Genomic DNA, 21,641 nt, shown 5'->3' with positions numbered 1-21,641 from the left:
TTTTATTACAGAAGTTGTGGAGGTCTTGAAGATAATCAGTGCCGTCTTTTTCATAACTTGCTCACAGAATATCAAGATACTTTCTCCAATGGACCTCATGACTCGGGCCAAACAAATGTATCTTCACTATGTCCGTTAACCAGATGACTACCACTTGTAAAACAGGCTGAAAAGTTTAAAGAAATAGAAATCATGAAGGAACAAGGAATAACAGAACTGAGTCCATGGGTATGTCCTATTGTACTTTCAAAGAAGAAAGAAGGATTTACACGATTCTGCATGAGCTACTGGAAGGTGAGTGAAGTCACAAGAAAGTTGTTTACTATCTGTCAAAAAGTTTCAATCTGCCACATTTCAGCTACCTTGCTACGTCAAATTCATCTATTTTGATAGCATAATCACACAAAGGAAGACCTCTGATAATGATTATGCAGGTCATAGGAAACTAGATCAGTTAAAGAAAGAGAACCTTAGGCTGAATTCCCATAACTGTAAATTATTCCATCAACAGATGGGTTTCACGCGATACATGTGGGTTTCTAAAACCCACGTAAGATTTAATGTCTTCAGAATTATCCACTGCTACAGAAATTGCACATGTTAAGAGGATTTCTGGGACTTTGTTCTTCTATCATAATTTTCTAAAATCAGTTTAGTTGGACAACTGAGTGTTATAAACAATCAACTAACTAAAGAAATAATTAACCTCTACACCTCTGTTAGCACACCTACTTATAATAGACACAAATGTCAGTGATTTTGCAGTTGTAGCAGTGTTATCACCAGTGCAAAGAGGAATGAAACGTGACTGACTACTGTGGCAAAATAAAGAAAGATATATAAACGAAATATTGTACATTTTGAAAAGATCAACTAAGTGTTTTACAGCCATAAATTGTTACCTACATAAACAAAAGACTACTTAGCATTGAAGTGACTGACAGATTTATGTAATTCAGAGGTCCAGATACAAAAATGGCTCCAGAAAATTTATGGATCACTGTGAAGAGATTTATGGTTATAGTGGTGTATAATACTACAAAAAATGTGTTAATGATGAATGTAAACACTAAAAAAGAAGGAAGTATGAGACAGTAAAAATGACCATCCTTAGTTACTAGCCGTCCCTAATTTAGCAGTGTAAGACTAGAGGGAAGGCAGCTAGTCATCACCACCCATCGCCAACACTTGGGCTACTCTATTACAACCCAGTAGTGAGATTGACCGTCACATTATAATGCGCCCACGGCTGAAAGGGCGAGCATGTTTAGTGTGACCGAGATTCGAACCCGCGACCCTCAAATTACGAGTCGAGTGCCTTAACCACCTGGCCATGCCGGGCCTGGTACACAGGTATGCCTGCAAACTTACAACGCTAGAAATTGGATTTGAGCACTCGTGGTTGGCAGAGCACAGATAACCTTTTGAGTACATTTGTGCGTAACTTCAAACAAACAAATCCTGGACATTTATTCCATGTGTATGGTAAAGCCGCCTCAGGCTATCTGCTGAGTCCACAGAGGGAAATTGAATCCCTGATTTTAGCGTTGTAAGTCTGTAGACTTACCGCTCTTCCAGCGGGGTACTATTTCATGCGAGCTAAACTGTTGTAACTAAGCATGTGTTACCTTTCTTTGTATTTGATATTATCGTGATATATCTTTGTCTTATTTTCTCTAATTTTGTGAGGTAGTTGTAACTTTTAATAACGAATAACGTGTTTTGTGGTACTTCCCACAGAATAGTCAGTTAAGCCTATCAGTTGGAGTTCCCTAAGACACCAAACTAAAGACATAAACTGTCTTTACAACCTCCAAGCGAGATAAACTGAAAAGAGGACTTGAAATAAAAAGGTACACAAGTACAATGGTACCGACAAAATAACAATCGTAATATCAAACACTAAGGACAAATGTGTTTGTTAAGATTATGTTGCACGAGCAAGACAGAAGGAGAAAGAGGAAATGGAGCCTCAGTAAGTTCTCTCATGTGGTATGTCAAATATTTTCTACTTTTTATTTTAATGTAGAATTGTTCAAAACATTTATTTTATTCTCAGTGAATGCAATTTTTATTAACACTTAAACACATAGTACAGAAAACCATTATGTTGTATTCATTCTATAACACTAGCACATAGTACAGAAAACCATTATGTTGTTTTCATTCTAAAACACTAACACATAGTACAGAAAACCATTATGTTGTCTTCATTCTATACCACTAACACATAGTACAGAAAACCATTATGTCGTATTCATTCTATAACACTGACACATAGTACAGAAAACCATTATGTTGTCTTCATTCTATAACACTAACACATAGTACAGAAAACCATTATGTCGTATTTATTCTATAACACTAACACATAGTACAGAAAACCATTATGTTGTCTTCATTCTATACCACTAACACATAGTACAGAAAACCATTATGTCGTATTCATTCTATAACACTGACACATAGTACAGAAAACCATTATGTTGTCTTCATTCTATAACACTAACACATAGTACAGAAAACCATTATGTCGTATTTATTCTATAACACTAACACATAGTACAGAAAACCATTATGTTGTCTTCATTCTATACCACTAACACATAGTACAGAAAACCATTATGTCGTATTCATTCTATAACACTGACACATAGTACAGAAAACCATTATGTTGTCTTCATTCTATAACACTAACACATAGTACAGAAAACCATTATGTTGTCTTCATTCTATAACACTAACACATAGTACAGAAAACCATTATGCTGTCTTTATTCTATAACACTAACACATAATACAGAAAACCGTTATGTTGTCTTCATTCTATAACACTAACACATAGTACAGAAAACCATTATGTTGTTTTCATTCTAAAACACTGACACATAGTACAAAAAACCATTATGTTGTCTTCATTCTATAACACTAACACATAGTACAGAAAACCATTATGTTGTCTTCATTCTATAACACTGACACATAGTACAGAAAACCATTATGTTGTCTTCATTCTATAACACTAACACATAGTACAGAAAACCATTATGTTGTCTTTATTCTATAACACTAACACATAATACAGAAAACCGTTATGTTGTCTTCATTCTAAAACACTAACACATAGTACAGAAAACCATTATGTTGTCTTCATTCTATAACACTGACACATAGTACAGAAAACCATTATGTTGTCTTCATTCTATAACACTGACACATAGTACAGAAAACCATTATGTTGTCTTCATTCTATAACACTAACACATAGTACAGAAAACCATTATGTTGTCTTTATTCTATAACACTAACACATAATACAGAAAACCGTTATGTTGTCTTCATTCTAAAACACTAACACATAGTACAGAAAACCATTATGTTGTCTTCATTCTAGTTGTCTTTTTGTCACTTATCTGTTCTGTTTATGGAATAAACAGCTGTAACGTTATTGTGGTGCAAACAGATCGACAGCCATTGTTCTTCAGTTATATATCATATAATAGATCAAGATTATGATCTCACCCATGTTAACATTCACATATTAACACTAGTCAGCATGGTTAAACTCGATAATCTCATTAAGTAAAAAACGTTTGATTTTAAACTTTCGCGCATGGATCCTTAAATGAATTTCTTGATGGGAAAAAGACATCTTTGGATGAGAAAGTAAGTTAATTAATTCAGTGAAAAGCGACTTTCCAGCACCCTACGAGCAAGGACAGAAAGTGTGCTTTTGTCCTTTATGGTCAGTGTGCTTACATTTTTTGTTTTAATTCCATCAGTTTAGTTAAATTCAGAATTACCTCGCAATTTATCCTGCCAATACTCTCATCTATAAAGTGGACCTAATATAACATTATTTTAAGAAAATAGTTTCACTTGAGAATTTCACATTCTCACCAGTTAAGTATCTGTGTGTGTATGTGTCTTTATGCGATAAACTACGACAGCGCAAATAAAGTAAAGTGCAAATACGAATTGCACATGTTATCAAAGCTCTTTTTAAAAGTCTGCATAATCTCTCCAAAATCTAAGATTTCTATGCAAAAATATAAAATATCAGTGAAAATATCACTTTAAAATCAAGAGCCTAGCTTTTAATGCTAGAAAATAACAACAAGCGAAGTGTGTACCTGATAAGCTATTCTTCAGATAATTCCCATAAGTGCTGAATGGAAGAAATCCCGACCATTAGTGGATTCGTTGACATAAAAAACATCTTCCTGTTTCTAGACGCTGTGACTTATTTTTCCTGCAAAAAACTTGGTTAAGTGCCAATTAGCAAATGAGTTTTAAAACAGAGTTAGCAAAAAATAATGCTAAAATGTCTTTACTTGAGCAACATTTCACATCTAAACTAAACTGAAAGAAAATACAAAGTTTTCAAAAATGATATATTAACTAAGAAAGGTGAAAACACTCAGTAATACTATTCTATACCACACTTTTTGTTTAATGAATAATATTATTGGTATGTAATTACGTCTTCCAGTGGAATAAGAAAGACAATAGTATACTTATTGCTCAGTGTTGAAAAATTTTATTTTGCCACAGGCTACTTTAACTGGAATAGTTTCTACTTGCGGCTGTAAAAGCATGTATTTAATGAATTTTCTTGATACGAGTTATATTTTGTTCTCCAATTCAGTAACAAGTTAAAAACATGTAGAAATTATTAACTTTAGCTAAAAATATGATTCATACTATTTCCATAGTTCTTTAATCTTATGAGTTCAATTAGTTCTGATCTTCCGATGAGCCACTTATTGATCTGTGATTATTTTGACATTTAGTTAGGAATGTAGAGCAGTTTAAAAAAGTCATATACTTAATAAATGAGGAAATCAGAGACAACCTACAGTACTTGAAATTATTCTGTTAACCCTAGGATTATTGAAACATCAATCATATGCTTATATTGTAGACCAACTCAGAAAACTGTGGACTGTCATCATGTATCAACTTTACCATTCTTACTGAAGAAGAACCATCATTTTTTGCATTGGTGGGTACAAGTAAAGAACAGAGTTTCCTCAATGTTATAATTATGTTCATATAGTACAGAACTGTCCAAAAGTTAGTACTCCCGAACGAGTTTATTCTCTCCTAGGGAAGGCCTAGCATGGCCAAATGGGTTAAAGCGTTCGACTCGTAATCTGAGGGTCGCGGGTTCGAATCCCCGTTACACCAAACATTCTCGCCCTTTCAGTCGTGGGGGTGTTATACTGTGACGGTAAATCACACTATTCGTTGGTAAAAGAGTAGCCCAAGAGTTGGCGGTGGATGGTGATGACTAGCTGCCTTCCTTCTAGTCTTACACTGCTGAATTAGAGACGACTAGCGCAGATAGCCCTTGAGTAGCTTTGCGCGAAATTAAAAAACAAGCAAACGAAAAACAATTTCTCCTATGGATGTTGGGTTTCTGTGCATGAGCCAGATTCTTTACAGGATGTGTCTATGATTTGTCGGTGGTAAATTTCAATAATAAATAAACAGCACAAATTCCACTTGTTTTAAAATAATATATTAAAACAAGTCAAAATTATATACAAATGTTCGTTAGACTGTCGGTTATCATAGTTGTATTCAAAACTTTCAATAACTGTCACCTTTTTTTAGTCAAATTACACATTTCAGTTACATTAAGACACAATTGGACAAATTATTCTCCTCCACTCCATCATTGCAATATAATCTGATAATATTAGTTTATAAATCGCCACTACATGATCATTATGGCTAAACTCACAATCACACAGTCTACATTTATCTAACTCTATATCTATGTCTTGAACTAAATTACAACAACGAGAAAACATAGAAGAGTCTAGTAACATGACACAATAGCATAACAATCACCAATTCATAACTAATTAATTACAAAATATAATAATCGTCCTATTTAAACCATCTGAACCATGACACTCACATTAAACTTAATTTGAAACAATCACATATATTTAATAATAAGCTCTCTTCAAGAAAACAATGTTTACAATAACTTTGTATTGCACACAAAGAAATTTATGTACGGAATATACTTATAAGAATCTTTACCAATATTTGCAGTCTCCATGATAGTTTCAATGCAAAACTTGTAGTTTTGAAGGTACAATGAGCACCTGATGATCCTCAACCCATCGAGTTTGAACCTCTACACTCATGCAAGGGGCTAATTGTCCGTCTGGGTGAAAAACGTCTTCCTGTAGAGGTAGTTATGGAATTTTGGGATGACAAATATGATGGCCAGACATTCACACTCGATCACAAAATAGTTCTTTTTTATTACACCCTAGCTTTTCACTGATGCACATCATGGGAGACAGTCCGCCTACATTTGCTTGTATTGGAGTACTGCTCCAATTACAACATTTGATACATCAAGTTGAGTGACAATCTAATCCAATACAAATTTTAATGAAGAAAATTAATGTAAATACATAACCCTACAGGAACTTAAACTGCAAACTTATTATCTTAATAGATATACATAAACATGATAATCAATTATTGAAACAAAAACATGGTTGTTCCCATAGCACACGTGTACAACAGGCCATCTGTGTTATGTCCACCTTGGGATTTTGAACTCCAGATTTTAAAGTTTAAATATAGTAAATTTACCTCGACCTACTGAAGAACCAATAAAAAAAAGCAGTTGCTCTACTAACAAATTTTAATGAAAAAAATAGCTTGAATATATAAATCTTGTTACGTGTTACAATTTATATCGAACGAGTCTCGGATTTATTAGGTTATGTATTACAATTTCAAATAGCGAGAAATTTTAATTTTAATTTGGAAGTTAATTGAATGTCGTATGAAATGTATGATATTTGCTAATTTGTGTATCAATCTTATACACACAATTTACTTACTTAACACATATATATTTTAATATACAAACAACAGTGCAATTTATAATTATGTTTATTACAAATGACGTTTAATATACAAGAGTTTTACAAACTTATAAATAATATTAAGTACTCCTTCTGGTCTTGAACTGAATCTTTTATCGACGGTTCAGGTCCACGATAAGCAAATTAATTCTAAGTTGATATTTATACACTTCACTTAAGCTAGCTCGCTATCTATTCTTGGCTCGTCTCGCGCCACTTAAAAGCTGACTTTTTACCAACAAAGGTGTTTACTGACCTCGTTTAAATACTAACATCCTAAATTCATTCACTTAAGTTAAACGGTTTGTAATATTCGAAACCTATAATCATTCCTGGTCGAATATCTTTAGTTTGCCGATTAATAAACGTTTATCACAAAATCGTTTGAAGAGTATAGTATACTAACTGTAGCGATCTAATAACATTATTAAACTGTCTCCCACGTATTGCGATAGCTACCTTTTATACTCATTGGGCGAGATTCTCGAAAATTCAGCTAACAATAATACTAGCAATCACTAGTATTTTATATACACACATCATACATAGTTGATTCTTGTATTTGAGAATTTTCTATACATTTATAGAATTAGACAGGACTTTAGCAAGACATATTGCATGCATTTCTAAAGATGTGTTAAACTGAAACAAAGATAAATGTATAACAGTAAATCAGTTTCACCACCCTCCATAAAGAATTAAAAATTGGTGTCAGACAGTTTTTAACTAATATAATATATATATACACACACATTGTCAAAAAGTTATACAATTTCAAAATCATGACAGTACAGAACAAATAACTTAATGCTTATAAAATTACATTGCACATTAAATTGTATCAGCACAAATTTTATCAACTCCTTTGACATTGAATCTTTTCAAATCATACTATTGTAATATTTGTTTGTTTTTGAATTTCGCGCAAAGCTACACGAGGGCCATCTGCACTAGCCGTTCCTAATTTTGCAGTGTAAGACTAGAGGGAAAGCAGCTAGTATCACCACCCACCGCCAACTCTTGGTCTACTTTTTACCAACGAATAGTGGGATTGACCATCTAATTATAACGCCTCCACGCCTGAAAAGGCGAGCATGTTTAGTGCGACGGGGATTTGAACTCGCGACCCTCAGATTAGGGGTCGAACACCTTAACCCACCTGGCCATGCTGGGCCAAAAGGCAAAAGCAGAAGGCTGTCAAATTGAAGTTTTAATATTACAAGGCTCTAAAGCTAATACTAAAGGCAATGTTTCTTTTTCATTGTTCAATAATTCTTTTGGTGACAGTCAAAGTTTTAAGAAAATAACAAACGGGGTGTTCAATACTCTGTCGTCTGATTGTAATAGAATAGCACCACCACCACCACAATCGCTGACATCAACAGTTAGTCGAAAGATTTGTCAAAGTCAGAGGCCATCATTACAGGGTAAGTGCACAATAAATATTTAACCTTTTCAAAAGTAGATTGGCAAGTTTCAAACCACTTGAATATTTTAATTTTTTTTCAATTGGCTTATTAATGGTGCAGATGTCAGCAAAAGTTTCACAGAACTTCCCTTGATAACCAACCATTCTCAAAAATCTCATCAAACTTTTCTTATTTGTAGAGACTGGATAATTCGCAATGCAATCAACTTTGGCTTGAATTGAAGAAACTTGACTGCGGCCTACTTCATGACCTAAGTAAACAACTTTGGCCATACAAAAGTCACTTGTTGCTACATTTTCAGTGAGATTGGCTATCTTAAGCCACTTAACAACACAGTGTAGTATATATAAGTGTTCTTCCCGGAAGTTACTGTGAATTACAATATCATTAACAAAAATTCCAACATCTCATAGATTATTGAGACTATGATTCCTCATTCGCTGAAAAGTTGCCGGAGAAATGTTCATCCCAACATAACATTGCAGCGATAGAATCCATCAGGAGTAACAAAAGTAAATATTTATTCTGCTTTGTCAGTTATGGGAACAGCCCAGTATCCCTTCAACAGGTCACATTTTGTGATATATGTGGCTTTTCCAATTTTATCGATACAATTCTCCATTCTTGGAACGGAATAGGAACATGTCTTTGCGAAAGGATGTAGAGAATTTAAAAGTAAACCATCACATTTAGGAACTGGTACACAAGATCATTCACTTTTATCGGGTTCTAGAATGCCTTTTTCCAGGTAGGATATTTTGTAATGAATTTTTCTACGTCGATTGGATTCACACGATAAGAATGTTGTTTCATAGGAAAAGCATTACCTGCATTAACATCATGAACAGCAATGTCCAGAAATAAACATTTATACTCAATCAATAAACTCGCAAGTTGATTTCTTTCTTCAGGAAGCAGGTGATTCAGTTTTGGATGAAATTGGCAATAATGTCTGAATTACTCATGTTGCTGTTGCATTTACCTCTAATATTTTCAAATTAACGAATGTCTAAGTCAAAGAGACAATTACCATTTCAATGGCTAAAAGGTTTTCAGATGCATCTTGGATGTGATAGAGTTTCAACATATTGATGTGACACAACAAAGAAGCCTTTCGACGATTAGGAGTTTCTACAACATAATCTATCTCATTGTCTTTCTGAACAACCATGGCACCAAGCTTTAAGTGTATGTTCCGTAGTGGGTAACAATACTAAGACCATGTCAGCAGAACGAAACTTATGCTCCTCAGCCTTGCACTCATGAACGTTTTTTTCATTCTATCTTGGTTGGGATAAGTTCACTATTTTCGAGCCAATTCATAAGCACCTAACAGTGCGGACCGAAACTTGGAAACGTAATCCAGTATGAGCATTTTTTTCGAATATTCTTCCAACCATTGTTTCTTAAGCAACTTCAAAGGACCATGCAATGAATGGCCAAATACCAATTTCAAGGGGCTGAACCCTAACAACTCCTGAACTGACTCTCGAACAGCAAACGATAATAAATTAACTCCTCCATCCCAATATTGCTCCTTATCGAGATAGTAAATCTCAATGTTGAATTAAATCTCTTAACAGTACCTTACAATTCAGAATGGTATGCACTAGATCTAATCTCTTTAGCACCAAGTTGGTAAATAACCTGTTAAAACAACTCGTACATAAAAATTCCATTCCTGATCAGACTGAATTTCTTTGAGCAAGCCAACAAAAGTTAAAAAAAAATCTAAATCTTGGAAATTTTATTGGCCGAAATGTTTCTTAAGGGTATATCTTCAGGAAGTCGAGTAGATGCACATGATTGTCAACAAATACTGGTTCTGTGATTTAGTGTTTTGGTAAATGCCAAACAGAATCAATAATCACACGACTGAAGGGTTCTCTGAAAGCTGAAATAGGTATCAAATGGGCAACGGGAATTTTCTGGTTAAGTTTTCCAGCCAGTGGACATGTATGACAAGTTTTACAAAACTGAGAAACATCTTACCTAATTTTTGACCAAAATAATGTCTCATACTTTGTCACATGTCTTGTTGACACTTAAATGACTTGAGAACAACAATTTGATAAATTACAGCTAAGTTTTCTGAAGCTAACTCATCTGATGGTCTCCATTTTCTCAAAAGCACACCATTTTTAAAAATAATAATTTAGAACTTTTTCCATTTCGTCTTTTGGGAATGCATATTTAAATAGTAAAAGATATGAGAATCATTTTCTGGATCAGCGATCTATTTACTTCTGGCAAATGGAACTTCGCAATTTGAACTGGATTTCTTATATCCATCATTGTCACTCATCAAGGAATTGTCAGTAGGACAGTTATTCACAAGATCCATATTGGAACCAAAATGTCTGAGACAAATCTATATTTTCTTCCTCTGAACACGTGTCTATCATTTCTGTTTGGCTTAACTTCTTAGCCTGAGCTCGAATCACAGCACACGAGGGAACACATCCAGATCTCCTCAACAACAACTTCATTCTTAGATGAAACAGTGGCCGGCTTGCTAAACTATCTTGGTTTCCCGCCCCAGCCAAATCATTTCCAAACAATAATGATACACTCTTAATTTACAAAGTATAAATTACTCCAACCACAACTGGTCCCGAAACTAGGTCTGATGTTAAAAAAGGTTATAAAAACATTAACGAAACCACCCTTAATTTTCTGAGCGACATCAAACTCACCAGTGGCAGAATTCGAACCTTCTAATAACAATGACTGAGTCGCCCCAGTATCACGTAAAATTCGTATAGATATGGCATCAGTAGTGTTGTTTGTCAAAGACACAGAACCAACAGACACAAAAGGTCTAAATTCCTCCCTAACTACATCAACAGTTTTAACACTGGCCAAATCAACAGCATCGGGTGATCTGGTGAAACAGTGTCCATATGTGGACATGAATGCATTGGGCGTTACCTACTTTTATTATTTTCTTTTTCTTTTCAAATGCCAACAATCAGACATAACATAACCATGTGTTTTTATAAAAATGGAATAAAGGCCTTGATGGTTTTCGTGAAGTTTTATCATAACTGTCTGAAGATTTCGAAGTAGAGAAACTGAATTTTTAGAAAAAGGGAATAATCAACTTTAGTGGATTGAACATGTATAGGTTTATGCTGAGTGGCAGCATCACAGTTGTTTTATGTGTTACAGTGTAATCATTGCTTCCTGTGGCGTTTCAACTTTCTTTTCATCCAAATAAGTTTTAAGGTCGTCATTTGTAGAGCATTTAAGTTCCTCAATTAGACATAATTGTCTTCTTTTGTTGAAATTGCTACCAACATGTGTATAATCACACCATCGATCAAAATAAACCTCTTTTTCATGGGGCAGTTCCAAATGAGTTTGGCTATCTTGCTTGCAATAACCCCGAAACCTCTAGCGATAAGTCCCTGGTACTAACTCGTATGTTTTGAGAATAGTTGTTTTAACCTTATCGTAATACCTACAATCTTCTAGAGACAGAATGACATGAGTTTCTTGTGGTTACCAGTTAAAACACTACATAATAATAATGATTATATTTCGATGGGTCATTCCATGATCTAGGCAACTATCTCAAAATGTTGAAAATATTTATCAACTTCATTTTCATTAAATGGTAGTACTTTAATAAATTGATTGAAATCAAAGTATACATTTTGCCTTGGTCAAGTGGCCCGGCATGGCCAGGTGGGTTAAGGCGTTCGACTCGTAATCTGAAGGTCACGGGTCGCACCAACATGCTCACCCTTTAGCCGTGGGGCATTATAATGTTACAGTAAATCCCGTTATTCGTAAGTAAAAGAGTAGCCTAAAAGTTGGCGGTAGGTGGTAATGACTAGCTACCTTCCTTCTAGTCTTAAACTGCTAAATTAGAGACGGCTAGCGTAGATAGTCCTCGAGTAGCTTTGCGCGAAATTCAAAAAACAAACAAAGCCTTGGTCAATTCGCCTTAACTTTTATTTCCATTTCTTTCAGCTTAATTTCTTTCTAGGCTTCGGTGTGGGCTTGCTCTTTTACTTTTCGGCTTCGATACGGGCTACTTCAAACCAGATTTGTCTAAATTTTTATTAGACTTCTAATGTATTACTCAACTCTGATTGGCTCGTGGAGATACAAGAATATTTCCCAAATGATCAGTGATGTCGAGAAACCCACTTGTTGAGAAATTTATATGCAAAAACGGCTCGTTTGGGTTGAGAAAATATTTTACATAGAAGAGCGAACAACGTTTCGACCTTCTTCGGTCATCGTCAGGTTCACAAAGAAGGAGGTAACTGACTGGAAGCTGACCACATGTTTGAAAGGGGTTGTGTTACTGTGTGTCGAAATGTAGAGGGCGGTATTAGATGTTTGAATATATAATTTTATTTATTTTATTATATTAATATAGGTATAAAGGCGTTCCTTTATATTGGTTTATTTTGGGTTTAAGTTGTTGTATAAGTAAGGCTTCTTTAATTTTGCGTTTGTTTATGTTTGTTTCTTTACTTAGTATTTGACTGTTTTCTATGGTTATGTTGTGTTTATTTGACTTGCAGTGTTCGAAAACGTGTGAAGGTGACTTTTTATGTTCTTTGAATCTGGTTTCCATTTTTCTACTTGTTTCTCCAATATAGAAGTCGTGGCAGTTATCACATCGTATTTTATAAATAATGTTGGTGTGGTGTTTGTCAGTGTAGTTTTTACATAGTATAGACCTCAGTTTTGTGCCTGGTTTTTGAATAAATTTGGTATTAACTGGAATGTCAAATTTTGTTACTAATTTTTGCCAAATGTTGGTTATTTGTTTGATGATGTCAGGAATATATGGTATACAGCAGTATATGGTTTCGTGGTTTTTTGATTCGTGAGCTGTATTTACTTTAGTTGGTGGTTGATTTTGCTTTTTGTCTAGGTGTGTGCGTATAATGTTTTCTACGGTTTGTGGAGGAAACTTATTGATGTTGATGAAGTATTGTTTTATTTTGTCTAATTCATCGTTAATTTTATCTGGTGAGCATAGTTTTATGGCTGTGTTTATTTGGTTTCTTAGTATGTTGAGTTTTTGTTTTGTTTCATGTGCTGAGTCCCAAGGAATGTATAGTCCAGTATGGGTGATTTTTCGCTGGATTTATGTTTTGAATTGTGTGTCAGTTCTTGTAATTTTGAAATTAAGAAATGATATTTGATTGCTTTCTTCCTGTTCACATGTGAAGTTAATGTTGGGATGTATAGAGTTAATGTGATTGAAAAAATTAAGTATGTGTTCTGTAGATTTGAATCCCGCAACCGTGTCATCTACATATCTGTACCAGTATAGTGGTGGATGTAATGCTGTGTTAATTGCTTGTGTTTCAACTTGTGTCATAAAAATATTGGTTAGAACTGGTGGTACTGGGTTGCCCATGCTTAGGCCATTTGTTTTTTATATAGTTTTGGTTGTTGAACATGAAGTTTGTCTTTATCGTGGTGAATTCTATGAGGGTTGCTAACTGGTTACTGGGAATTTCTATAGTTGGGTTAGGGTCTCGGATATAGAGCTCTAAGGCTATCTTGCAGGCTTCAGTGGTTGGAACTTCTGTAAAGAGGGATATAACATCGAAACTGGCCATTAAGGCTTTATGATTAAGTTGATTTAGATTAGACTTGAAATTAAAAGGGTCTTTGATGAATGAGCTGGCTGATGTTACATATTTGGAGAATGCCCATGCTATGTATTTACCAAGATTGTAATTAAACGATTCATATGTGGACATTATTGGTCGTAATGGACAATCTGGTTTATGAGGTTTGGGGATGCCGTATATTTGCGGTTTGCGTGAGTCGGTTTTACGTAGGTAGGAATAAAGTGTTTGTGAAATTGTGTTGGCTTTTTTCATTTGTAGTAGTAATTTGTTCAGTTGCGTCTCGTGTGTCTTTGTTGGATTTGTGTGTATTGGTTTAAATTTGTTCGTGTCTGATAAGATGTTATTCATTTTTTGGATGTATTCATTCATGTTCATTATGACTATAGCGTTACCTTTATCTGCTTTTAGAATTTTTATGTTTTTGTCTTGTTTTAGGTTTTTAATGGAATTAATGTCTCTTTTTGTAAGGTTGTTTTTTAGTTTTCTGTTTTGTGAAATTATGTTGATGGTTTTGTGAGAAAATTCTTTGAAAAAATCGTTTAAGATGTTGTTTTTAGGTGTTTCTGGAAAATATAAATTTGTAATTTTACCTGGGAAGTTTGGCTGTTGGATGTCAATAAAATTATCTAAGTTGTCTTCTTTCTGTTGGTTGTGTTTGGTTGTTTCCTTGTTTTTCTTCTCTGTAGAAAGTATCACAAGTCTCCTGGCTAGGTCTTCTAAACATGTTTTGATTTCTATGGTTGGAATGTACCTAGGTGCTATTGCGAAGTTGAGTCCTTTGTTAAGTAGATGTTTCTCGTCTGTGTTTAATTGACGGTCGGATCTGTTAATTATGAGGTTAGTCAACGGTTTGTTGTTTTGGTGTCTTTTCTGTTGTTTGCATCTTAGTTTTTCTAGTTTTTTGTTGTGGCAGATCTTTTTGACATTCCAGTTAATACCAAATTTATTCAAAAACCAGGCACAAAAACTGAGGTCTATACTATGTAAAAACTACACTGACAAACACCACACCAACATTATTTATAAAATACGATGTGATAACTGCCACGACTTCTATATTGGAGAAACAAGTAGAAAAAATGGAAACCAGATTCAAAGAACATAAAAAGTCACCTTCACACGTTTTCGAACACTGCAAGTCAAATAAACACAACATAACCATAGAAAACAGTCAAATACTAAGTAAAGAAACAAACATAAACAAACGCAAAATTAAAGAAGCCTTACTTATACAACAACTTAAACCCAAAATAAACCAATATAAAGGAACGCCTTTATACCTATATTAATATAATAAAATAAATAAAATTATATATTCAAACATCTAATACCGCCCTCTACATTTTGACACACAGTTACACAACCCCTTTCAAACATGTGGTCAGCTTCCGGTCAGTTACCTCCTTCTTTGTGAACCTGACGATGATCGAAGAAGGTCGAAACGTTGTTCGCTCTTCTATGTAAAATATTTTCTCAATCCAAACGAGCCGTTTTTGCATATAAATTTCCCAAATGCTTCTTCAGACAACAAAAAATTCAACAATACGCTTTTTAGTTCATTTTTTAAAAACGATTTTTTGATCCCCAATTCTAAGATTTTGGCAATTTTGTACCATTCACTTTTGTTATATTATTTTAATTATTCGAAGGAGAGTGATTTAAGAAAATCTTGATAATTAAAACATAATTAAATATTGTTCGCACTGATAAATATACATTGAATTAAGATTTGAATATTAATTTAAAACGAATTCTGTCTCTGATACAGATCTCGAAGACGAGCCCCAAAGGATTATGCTATACGTTACAATTTATCTCGAACGACTCTCCGATTTATTATGTTAGGTACGTTACGTAGTACAATTTCAAATAATCATAAATTTTAAGTTAGAAGTTAATTAAATGTCAACGTACGTTACATTGTTCATTCTCACGCTTGAGAATTGTCTTCAAATTTGGCGAATAGGCGGGACTTTCGCAATACACATTTAACAATATACGCTACATGCATTTTAAAGTATATATTAAACTGAAACAAATATATATAACATAGATATTAAAATATATGTAGAGTAATAAATCCGTTAAAATTTAAATTACATTTTTTACCTTATTAAAGCATATGTTTAAAGACAAATATATCGTCTTAAGTTAGATACAAATACAGAACTAACACTATCGTTAATTTTTAAAACAATGAATAAAAAAACGAACAGGCCCCAGCATGGCCAGGTGGTTAAGGCACTCGACTCGTAATCTGAGGGTTGCAGGTTTGAATCCCGGTCACATCAAAGATGCTCGCCCTTGTAACTGTGGGGGCGTAATAATGTGACGGTAAAACCCACTATTCGTTGATAAAAGAGTAGCCTAAGAGTTGGCGGTGAATGGTGATGTAACATTAGGGACGGCTAGCGCAGATAGCCCTCGTGTAGCTTTGCGCAAAATTCAAACCAAACCAAACCAAAAAGAATAGTGAATGTTGCTGTTGTGACTAATGTTAGATGGGGTTTCCCTACTTTTGTGATGTAATGTTGTTGTGATTCACTAGAGGGCGAAAGAAGTCCAAGGCCTTATAAGTCATGCTTCGTGGTGATAGAACGGTTTGTTAGTACCAAGTAATCGAATGTTTTGTTAATAAGAATTGTATACGACAAGAGTTTTTGGAGTAGATAAGTAAGTTTTCTGTTTTAAACTTCTTTATTAAAGACGTGCACCTTATGAAAGTTATTTGTGCATCGTCACAGCGAAAACTGTACTGTAGTTCTTGCTAATTAAACTAGTGACAGTTTGGTGGGTAAAATGTATTCTAAAGACAGCTGGTGTGGGTATTAAAAATTTAAGTAAAATAAACTACGGAACATTTGTTAACTTCAAGATGACGTACGAACGTCGAAACGTTGATCTGTACTGAATTTTTTGTAATGTTTTAATAGCCATACCATCCATCTGTAGAGTACATTTTTACTAATAGTGGGTTTCTTGTTATCACAAGTTTGGTGGTTAAACGTATACAAGCCCTCGACCCCCATTATCTGGATCATGGGTTCGAATTCTGTTATCGAACATGCAGCCTTCATCAACCGTGGGGATGTAGAGTGCGGTCAATCGACAATATTTGATTAGATATTTACTCTCTATCGCTTGTATACTTTGACGTTTAGTGAGAATAATCCTTGAGTAGCTTTCCGTGAAATTCAACAAGCAAGCGAAGTGATTCGAGTTGACATTATTTATTTTACTGTCGTTCAAGTGACCTAATGTTAAACTTGAAATTAGTCCAGAATTCATGTATGTCTAATTTACATTTCTAGTTTTCATATTAAATTTTTAATTTATAAGTATGGTCTTTGTTTGATTTGACCTGGCTTGTTTGGACCCAGGTTGGTAGTTGTGTAAGGGTCTTGGCCATGAATTATTTAAGTTTTATGAATTATTATGAAATTATTTTCAAATTCTCTGAGTTCAGATAAGAGAAACAGGGACTAAAGTACACCAACCTATTCTCCAAAATAACTACGCTTTGTTAAGAAAAGCAAACCTGTTGTTTTTCAAAGTGAAAGGTCTTAGTTATTTTCATAAATAAATTAATATGACAAAAGTTTATTTAGAAGCAGTTTCTATATATTATTTTAACAGCATTATTCACTGTTTCTGGCTCAGTCACATTTAATAATATAAACACTAGGTCTAACTCCACACTGTATATATTGGAGTTACCCTCAAAGTTAGGGGGGGATTGTGTAAAGGTTTGGTTATAAGTGGTTATACTAATGTTATATTGTTCAATGAAGATAAAACAAAATAAAAACCTAGTCTAGTTTTCACCTACTGGAAAATGTATTCTGTTGTTTTCATTAATGTTACGTGAACAGTGTGGTTAGAACATGTTTATTATATATATATATTTATTATTATTACCAGTTGTGGAGATCATGTTCTTAGTATATGGATTAACCTGAATTCTTAAGCTGGTTAAACATTACGAGATTTTACTAAATATACAATTGGAAACATCATTAACATTAATAGCACTCAAGTGATTAAGTAGTTTATCCTAATTCTCAAATAAGGTTTAATTACCTATGCTTCCAGGGTCAGTTTTGATACAAGTGGGTAGGTTTCTCAAGTTTTAAATTAATAATTTATTTATTTGTTCTAACAATTACAAATTGCAGTAATATTGAAAACTTAAATTAGTAGATCTAGTTTTTGTTATATTCAGGCAAAACGGTATTTTAGACTGGCACATAAAAATATGAAACATGGCTGTGGCTGTTTTAATTATTTTTGTGGTGGGAGAAATCAGAATTTGTTTCTCTTAGAATTTTAGGATTTATTACTTAAGATTTTAATCTGCCAAAGTTGCAGGTACATTTTGAAATTGTTTACTTGCAGTAGAGTTGTACTAATGAATTACAATGGCAGCAAACTCATTTTACTGATCTGTATATCAAAGCCAGAGCTAAGTGTAGCTATTCACATTTGTATATCTGTTTAAACAGTGTTTAAAAAAATCAAACACTAAGTCACTGCTACTGAACTGGACAAATAATTCAACAATTGTAAAAGGAACAAAACAATTTTTGTCTAAATTTCTAATTAAGTTTATACTTTTAAAACTTTTGTATTTTCAACTTTTAAATTTCACCACTCGAGCAGATGACAGAGAGAAAACCAGTTAAAATCCATCACAATGTTGAACAGCTTTAGTTATCTTGGTTCTAGTTCTAGTACATTCCATAAAAAATAAATTTGAGTCTGAAAATCCTTTGTTAGCTCCAGTTGCTTAAATTGGGTTTGATTCTGCTATGCTTTCTCTGTGCTTATTTTTAAACTTGTTAAAATTATCCATGCAGGCAGTATTAAGGTTTTGGGTGTTGTAAGAGTATGCTGCTGATTTACAAAAGAATTTATATCATTTAGTGAATTGGGAAAATAAATGGTAGATTGGTTTTAATTATAATAAATACGAGGTAATGCATGTTGGTTATCATAATTTAAACTATTGGGTTGGAATAACATTAATCATGCCATAAAATAAATGGATTTTTATGTAATATTCAATCAGTCTCTAAAGTCATCCAATCAGCGTGCTGTTGTTAGTGGTTGGGCAAATAGGATTTTAAGTTGTATCTAAAAAAATATTAAAGCAAAGTCTGAAAGGAGTTTAATTTCATTGTGCAGGTCACTGGTTAGGCAACATTTGGAATTTTGTATTTGGAGGAGGGTACATAGGGTGGAGGGGTTTTGATATTGTTTGCTCTTGGAAAAAACAAGAAGAGTTAGGTGATCTGATTGAAGTGTTTAAGACTGTAAAAGGAAAGAGATAATGTTGATGAACCATCCATTTTCTAACTTAACAGTGAGAACAGTTAGCAGCAAAGAATACAAATATAAATTTTGGCAAGGTAAGAATCATCTTCATCTAACACAGGTTGGTTGGTCTTTGGAATGGTTTGTCTTCAGATGTTGTAGAGGTGGTAAATTTTAACAAGTTTAAAGAAAAAGGTTTAAGGATATGAATGGTAAGGGCTGGCTTTTAGATTTTTATTTTTTTAAATTTATTTATTAATAGTTTGTTTTAGTGGATGGAATAGGTAAGATGGACCAATAGGTTCCTTGTTGTCCCAAAATGTTATGTTAATAAAAAGACACTATCTGAAGAGTTTACAGAAAAAAATTCTATGCACAATCAAAAATGCCTAATATATAAAGAATAGAATTTTTTTTAAAAACAGTAATGAAACAAGAGTTATAGGTGTAGTTATTAGAATGAATGGGCAGGTCTGTCTCTAGATTATTTACACCTCAGAGTTTACCAAATTAATTATTTGATTTATCACATGTGTTGTTTCATTGATAAATCATGTTTTACTTTGTTTCACAGCATCACACCGTCACTTCCATTTATCAAAAACATTTTGTTCTGTAAGGAGGAAGTTAGTCTAACATAAGTTAGGTTTAGCTTGTAAATGGACCATTTTACTTGTTTGTTTACTTAAGTGAACTTTTTGTGTGATTTCTTGGTGACCGTTTTATGAACTCTGGCAGTCTGAAGTAGTTACAAAATTTCAGTTTTTTTGTAGGGTAAAAAGTTGTAATTGCACTGTTCACTTCCATACGTGTACATAGATTGTTTCTTTTGCACTATGTTCATTAACGTTAAAGACTTGTGTTTAAAATAAAAGTTTTAAATTGTTTTTAAATTTGAAGAAAAGAAACATAATTCAAGTAGATTATGCTGCAGTGAAATTGAGATGTTATGAGTTTATATTGGATTGTGTGAAAAACCAGTTCATCACAGTGTTTAAATCAGGTCTTTGATCATTAAGATACTTTAATTTGTATCGTGCATATAATGATTCTGTCAGCAGTTATGAACAAATAGTCCTGCCTCCAAGACATTCGTATTGTGTAAAAAATGTTCATTTGGTAACTATTCTATAAAAGTGTGTGTAAAGTGTTATGTAAGTTAAATAAAAGCTTTCCTATCAATATATCATGTCTAACAACACGATGTTAATTTGATTTAGAGATTTTCTTATGATAAGAGTGCCTGTGGTTCTGTTTTCTTTCTTTTGTGCAGATATGTAAGGGCTGTATGCATTAGAAATCATCATTTTGAAATGATAGAAGGGATTTTAAAGGGAAATGCAGGCAGTCAACAAAACCCACCACTAACTTGTGGGCTACTCTAATAGAATAATGGGGCTTGACAATTATTCTTGTAATTCTGCCTCAGTCCCAGAGTGTAAAGCATTACTGACTGATTTATTTTTGATTTTGTGTGTGTGTGTGTGTGTGTGTGTGGTAATGGGGTTTGAACCTTGGTTAGACAGTGTGTTAATTTATGACTACTGACCCTTAAGGATTATAAAATATTTTATTTTAATTAAAATTTAATGATTTTAATATTTTAAATATTATTAAATATAAATCATTATTTCATTCTTGTGTAGTATATCATAAGTTAAGTAGAAATATTTCACACAGATGACCTGTCAGTATCATATAACCTAAGCCTTTTTCTGTTTTTGTTTCCCCTATAACATATTCACTCTTTTGTGGCTATTTTTTAACCTTGTGATTAGATCTGGACCTTAAGACATGATAAGAACAAAGCTCAGAATGATATCGTGTATAACAACAGAAAATTGATTTAAACTTTTGTTGTGAAAGTTATGTATTTCCATATGTTGTCTTGTGCTGATACTAACACAGGCAGGTGTTTGTTTTACTTCAGTATTTGTAATCCAACCAGGTTTTCTTCTTTTTGTTTTAGTTCAACATTTACATAATTCATGACTGGCTTGCTCATAAGTGAAGAATGGAAGAACAACTGAAGAACCAAGACTTTTATGTAATGAATAAAGACTTTGAGAATGACTAGAAATGTGGCTTGGTGAAAATGAAAGATGCAGTCCACCCTGTTCTACAAATACTGAGACACAGGGTCTGAAACCCCCCTTCATAGAGGGTAATACCCGCTGTAATTCCCCACCTTTAGAAGGAGGGGAGTCTCTGTGTGATTTTTATCCACTATCTTGGTAAGTCAAAACATTATTTTCTGATCTTTGTTAAACTGCTTGTTTCTTATGCAGTGTTACCTTTTGTTGAAGGTGAAACGATTTTAATAATATCATAGAATTTTCATTAATGTTTGAAACTAATTTTATGAACAATAAGAGATTCAAAATTTC

General features: G+C 33.4%; 1 pseudogene across 1 annotated transcript in view; it reads left to right on the top strand.

The window, feature by feature from the left end:
• The first annotated feature begins 16,493 nt into the window (after nt 1–16,493).
• The window catches only part of LOC143227525 (serine/threonine-protein phosphatase 4 regulatory subunit 4-like), a 50,641-nt pseudogene continuing 45,493 nt past the window's right edge, over nt 16,494–21,641 (top strand). Inside the window, exons 1-2 of the transcript XR_013015007.1 lie at nt 16,494–16,614; nt 21,224–21,488. The product of XR_013015007.1 is annotated as a serine/threonine-protein phosphatase 4 regulatory subunit 4-like (transcript). The remainder of the gene's footprint in view (nt 16,615–21,223; nt 21,489–21,641) is intronic.

Source organism: Tachypleus tridentatus, chromosome 9 (assembly GCF_004210375.1).
Source record: "Tachypleus tridentatus isolate NWPU-2018 chromosome 9, ASM421037v1, whole genome shotgun sequence".
Classification (NCBI taxonomy): domain Eukaryota; kingdom Metazoa; phylum Arthropoda; class Merostomata; order Xiphosura; family Limulidae; genus Tachypleus; species Tachypleus tridentatus.
Note: the sequence above shows the minus strand (reverse complement) of the source record. Positions and strands in the feature narration are given on the sequence as shown.